The following is a 6,214-nucleotide window of genomic DNA, read 5'->3' on the forward strand; positions in this document are numbered from 1 at the left end:
GACAAAGATCTGACAAGCTGTCACCCTACCCGCTTGTTGGAGATACGCAACTGGAGCAGACCAGGCCCATCGTATTTTAACCCTAAAAACACAAAGCTTCCTGTAGCAGCGCTGAATGCTGCTGCAGCAAGAAGGCAGCACCTCAGGGCCCCATGCAGCCAACAGAAAGCATCAATAAGTGAGAAAGGCATATGAACATGCCACTTCAGCCAGTAATTGCTTCCAACGATGAGCATTAACCTTCTTAGAACAGTACCAAAGGAACCATGAACAAGCCAAGAACCAAGCACGAGGACAGAAGCAGTAACAGTGCAGTGATGCCTGCATACTACGGACACGAGCATACCAGGAAGGGCCCCTCAGGCCAGGACATCAGTGCAGAGGTGATGCATGGAGAACAGACAGCTCTGCTCACTGATGTGGGATGTCCTTAACAGTCCCTCAGGTCTGGCTTCTGTCCTACCTGGTGACTGAGCTGCTTGGAGGCACGAGCCCCACAGCCCCCATGCCAGGCCCTGCTGGGGGCTGGATGTCTGCTCAGAACAGCAGTAGCAGGCAGCTCACTCCCCTCCTTCGCTCATGCCAGTTTTGCAGCTCCCAAGGCAACACCACAGCTCATGCAGGAGCCTCAATACAGAAGGAAAAAAAAGAAAACACTATTTAGTGTTATCAGTTCCTCACTTAGCCCCAGGTCAGCCAAGCACTAAAACAGATGTTCAATTTTAAGCACATGCTTAAATAGTTCACTGAATTAAAGGGAAGGCTGCAGGGTCAGTTACTCAATGGCAGCCCCACAGGGACAGTCCGAGTTTCTGCTTATTGCAGTGAGACAGCCCAAGTGAGCACAGCCAGAGTCAGCAGGGCATCGGGGCCCCCCCACCCCACGTGAGGGTGCTTGGCCATGGGCTGGGCCAGCACCTGTGCTCTTGCCCCAGGTCAAGGTCTGGAGCCTGTCGGGTTTGGGGCAGGGACCAGCCATGCACAGCAGAGCTGCAGGTCGCTGCCTCCTGCCCCCTGTAACAGGCTGTCAGGCACCCTGGGGTGAGCTGGCCATGGGAGCAGGGGAGGCACGGGCAGCATCCCACCAGCACCTGCAAGCACATGTCCAGGACCCCGCAAGGGAGGCAGCTGTAGCCCTGCCAGCTGACTTCCCTCCAGTCCCACCCCATGCACATTTACAAAGTTGTTTGCAAGTGCACTCACTACCTGGAACATCACAAGTGAGTAACGCCTGGAAATTATTAAAAATATCCTTTATAGCTAATTGCTCTGAACCATTGTTTGTGATTCACTTTGCGACACAAAGTTTATCAGGAAAATGTACTGTTTCTCAAATTTACATACTTTATCCTATACTCACTACTAAATAGCACTGATGCTATATTTCCAAATATAAGCCCTGACATTGCATTATAGCCCACATCAGTTATGAACTAAGGTACATCAACATACAACAAAATCGCGATTTACAGAGCACCAAGTGACAGCCACAGCCAGGGCAAGTGTTCAGCCTGGCCCTTTTGAACAGGCTCAAGACACTCCTCATCCAAAGACTGTCCAGGAAAAGGGACCTCCATCAGCTCCCTCCTGTGACACGGAAGCCAGGCCAAAGCAGCCCTGGGTGGCACAGGGAGCAGTTTGCCCAGGGTGCTGCCATTTTAATGGCTCAGCACCAAAACCAGGCTCTCCAGACCCCACTGCCAGGACCAGCCCCATTTGTTCTGCAGAGACACCCTGGGACTGAGTTGTAGCTGCTCTTCCACCCAAACATAGGAAAAAAACACACCTGTATGCAGCTTAATTACCAAGAACTGCCACACACCCAGGTTTTCAGATTATGAATAATAGCTACAGTAAGACAGAGACTTTTGCTTGAATGATTTTGAATGATGAACACATTTGGGGAAATAATGTTTTCTTTGCAAACCTTCTCTGATGAAATGCCTTGCTTTTTGGCTCAGGGCAGGAACTGTCAGGGCTTCTTGAAGCAGGAGTAAAGCCTCAGGCACGAGTTGCCCTCTCCTTTAAACAGGAGCAGGTCACTGCAGCAGCTGTTCACTGCTCACCAGTACAGGGCCCACCAGTACAGGCTAGAGGCTGGCCTGGGGTGTCCCTATGGCCACTGGAGGGACAGGAGGGAGTTGGACCCAGCCCATACTGCTCACTGCAGTAATTAGTCCTCCATGGGGATGTGTGAAGGGAAAAGCCACGGTTAGTGGTTATTATGGATGCAAAACTGCTGTCACAGGTACATGCTGGCAGACAGCATTCAGATGACCTGGTGTTTGCATAAGGGAATGCTGGTGAATAATTTAATAGGTGACCATTTGGCAGGCAGTGACAGTAAGTCGGTCACAGTTCAGCTAACTTTGCAAGACTTTCTAAGAGCAGCCCCTTCTTCATTTAGGGATACAGGACCTCAAAAGCACGGTTCTGATCTTTAAACTTAAGAAAGCAGAGCCACAGCCAGTACCCTTCATTCTTCCTAAGCAAATAATTAACATATTGGTTACAAAGCTGCAGCCAAAGAATTAATACCCTTGGTTCCAACTCCAGTCCACCCACCAGCCTCACTCCTTGCCACTGTGAGGTGTGCAGGAGCACAGCAATACCAGGTGCCACCAAAAGCTCCATCCCCTCCTTTCAGAGGGCATTGGCTCCCATCATCACAATTCCCAGGCCAGCTGGCAGCATTAGCTGCTGCTGCTTGGCTCCTTGGCTACTGCAGCTTGTGCATATTAGCACCCCAGCGAGCTTCTCATCCATCTGACAGCATTCAGTGTGCATAACGATGCCAAAGTTGGTCATAACTGGACAATTACAGTATCACTGGGAGAGCAGAAAAATTGGAAGATATCCTTACTGAACAGCCAGCAGGAACAGCAAGAGCCTCCCCAGCCCTGCTCAGGCAGTCCCCAGGCACAAGGTCACCCCCCCAAGGGCTCACCGCACCCTCAGTTGCGGGCAGGACACAGCCAGATTACACAGCTGAGGCTCAGGACCAGAGATAGGGGTATGAGCTCAGAAACAGGGAATCAAATGAAAAACCTAAGGCCCCCTCACTATGGTCCTGGCCCCACTGAGTGTTTCTGAGCATCCCCATGGTACAACCGCCTGCACAATCCACCATATAGACACTGAAGTGACAGCAGGGAAATGGCTGCATACTCAGCACCTGCTTTAATATCCTTCCATCTATACCGATACTTGAAACAATCTGTAGGATTCCTCTAGGAAAACACACTGAACAATCCTTACAAGGGAGGAGATGAATCCAAAATGAAGCACATCTAGTTCCTTCAGAAACATTTCTGCATTGCTGAACAAGAGGATGGGTATCATGTGATAGTAGAAGCTACAGATCCTCCAGCATTACTAACAAGAAACTATTCTTTGAATACATAATTTTGCATCCTATTTTATTTCCTTTCTAGCTTTGAGTTTGTTCCTACATAAGTTTTAAGGTCTTTGTTCCACAATTACATGAATGTGATCCCCTCAAAGCACATCTGCACAGAGCCAACACTTCTGAGGCAGGACACCTCCTCTGCTGCTGGGATCAATTTCTTGCTAACCAAAGCCAGGTTCAATACATTGTGAAAACACACTTTCCTTCCAGTGTTTGTAACGTGCTCCAACAGCACAATAATGAGCTGGCGTGAGAAAGAGAAGGGCTCCTCCAGTTCCTTTCTATCTGAGAAGAGGCTTGTGCCAAGCATAGCTTTTATATGGAAAGTGCTACATTTATTCAGTGCAAATACTTCAAGAGCAGGATTTCATAAAAAGGAAAAAAAAAGTCTCACCTGAATCAGGAAGGTCTATTCACAGAACTTCTTTTTCTATCAAAGGTCTGATTGTAGGACACTCTAGTCCTCCATCTTTTGGGTAATCAGGGAGTTACTGCAACAGCTCATCTCTTGCTTTGTTTCTTGGCTGTTTTGTTCATACTGCAGGTGCCACACTGCCCACTAGGGAGGGAGGAACGGTTGCACCAGTGCTGTGCTGGCCTGGAAGCCCGGGGCAGCCCTAGCTAGAGCTGCTGCAGGATGAGGAGCTGCCCCGGGTGCAGGCACCGCAGGCGTGTGTGCACACAGAGGTACAGGAGCTGTGCTGAGGGCAGAGCCTGGCCAGGAGCCCTCACGGCACCCAAGTGGGCCACAGCCGAGTTCCGCTAGCAGCCCATCACGCACATCCACGGCGCGAGGTCAGAGTTCAAGCCGGGAAGCCAACCCACGGGTCAGGCTCAGGTCCTGCTGCTGGTCAGCTCGATGGGGATGAGACAGGATCAAGGCCAAGCTGCCAGCCTGCAGGCCAGAATCTGAAACGCTGTGGTCCACGGCAGAGTACCAGCATGCTGCAGCATACAGCTTAAACAGGCTGTGGGGCCAGAGTTGTGCTTAAATGTGCTCTTGGCCCCAGGCAGCTGCGGGGCCAGGTGGGGCTAGTCAGGCCATCAGGTCCCACGGGGCTCCGCACCTGCATCGTCCTCAGCAGGGCCGGGGCCGCAGGTGTTTTTGTGACAGAGCACCGAGCCGTGCTCAGGACGCCCTGCCACTCTCCAGAGAAAAGGCAACTGGAGAACCCAGCCCCGTGCCCGTGAACCGCCCCTGGGCTCATCTGGGACCCCAGCGGCAAGGTGCCCCATGGCATCTCAGCAGCCGGGCACGGCGCTGCGGGCAGGGCCTGGAGGAGCACAGGGCACCGCCAGGCCCCTGCCCGCCCCACGCGGGGCTGCCCAGCGCCAGCTCCGGGCCGTAGCAGTGGGCCCCGGGGCGCAGCAGGGGCCTCCTCCCCTCACCCGCCTCGGCACCCGGCAGTGGGAAACAGGGCTGAGAAATGCCTCATCCTGCCCTGCCCGGTGTGCTTCTGTTTTCATCTTGAAAGTGACAGTAAAACAGCGTCCACATTACGGTGACATTAGCAGAATAGCTGCCACAGGGTTGCCTCCTGCTTTATGCTTTTCAGGCAGAGGCCAACAGCAAGAGATCAAAACCTGTTTTTATGTTGCTTCAAAACTGTGTCAGCTCAATGAGCCAACAAACCCTGCAGTGACGGAGTGCGTCCTGCTAACGCTGCTTAGCACTTAGAGCATTAAATTATTGACAGGATGCTGCTTGTGAACCTGCGGCACTCCTGACCTAGATACTCGTCGTCACTAAACCTGGAAGACAGAAGTCACCAAAATGTCAAATTTGCTGAAATATTCATGTTGTAAATACAGATGGTATAAAATCTCCAGTGAGGTTGCAGCCTGCGTATTTACTTATGTCAGCTGCACCACGGAGGGCGAATGAGTCAGAGCCACTTTATTAAATTCACACGCAATAGCGAGGAAAGGCGACGCACAATGTTGAATGGGCTTTAGGTGACACAAGCTCCTTGCATACATTACGGCTTCCAAGAGCAAACAGTCCTGTGCTCTAACTGAATGTTAACTCTGCTTTCTCCTTTGCCCTGTTGGAAGCAAGTCAAAGCTGCAGCATTATTTCTGCAACAGAAGGTCCAACAAGCGCGTGGGCATTAATCCTGCGTAATGTGCCCAGCAGTGCCAGGAGGAGCCTCTCCTGCCCACGTGGAGCGCGGGGTCCCAGCAAGGGTGAGGACGTCAGAGGAGACACGGGGGGTCTCCGGCCAGGGCAAGGTCTCCAGGCCGTGCGGCGGCACTCTCCATTTCCAGAAGTTAAATTCAGCGCCACTTGGCAAGAGCAGGCCGCCTCCCACAGGGGGGCAACGTGAGGGAAGCTCTCGGAAACTTATGGGTGCTGCTTGCCGCCTGCTTTCTGTCCTGTGGCCCGGCTGGCATCCCGGCAGAGCACGGGCAGGGAGCGGGGACAGGTGCCAGCAGCAGCCGCGTGCAGCCACCGGGCAGGACCCCTGCGCGGCCCCGCGGTGCGGGGGGAACGGGGCCGCCTGGCACGGGGCACGCGGCGCCAGGCCCCCGGGGACATGCCTGGGGCGGGTGCCGCGCGGCGCGGGCCGGCTGAAGCCTCCCCTCCTCCCCGAGCGCGTGGCACGAAACGAAGCGCTCCAGCTGCCTGAGCCTCACTGCCCTTGTGCAGTTGTCTGCCAGTTGTGTGTGCCGATTGCTATGAATGCCACCATCTGGTGTGCCACGTGGACATCATAATCTTTTCTTAATTACATTAGCAGTGCAATCAGTTACTGCATTACAAGGCCGGCGATGAGCTTTTAAATCTTGGTGGAAATCATAAAT

At 53.0% G+C, this 6,214-nt stretch overlaps 1 long non-coding RNA gene across 2 annotated transcripts in view; it reads right to left on the reverse strand.

The window, feature by feature from the left end:
• Positions 1 to 4,216: 4,216 nt before the first annotated feature.
• Positions 4,217 to 6,214, reverse strand: part of LOC125180820 (uncharacterized) — a 19,864-nt gene continuing 17,866 nt past the window's right edge. For both annotated transcript variants that reach the window (XR_010826129.1, XR_007159722.2), the window contains exon 3: positions 4,217 to 6,214. This exon is cut by the window's right edge and continues 4,958 nt beyond it. This is a non-coding gene — a long non-coding RNA (uncharacterized lncRNA).

Source organism: Anser cygnoides, chromosome 20 (genome assembly GCF_040182565.1).
Source record: "Anser cygnoides isolate HZ-2024a breed goose chromosome 20, Taihu_goose_T2T_genome, whole genome shotgun sequence".
Taxonomy (NCBI): Eukaryota; Metazoa; Chordata; class Aves; order Anseriformes; family Anatidae; genus Anser; species Anser cygnoides.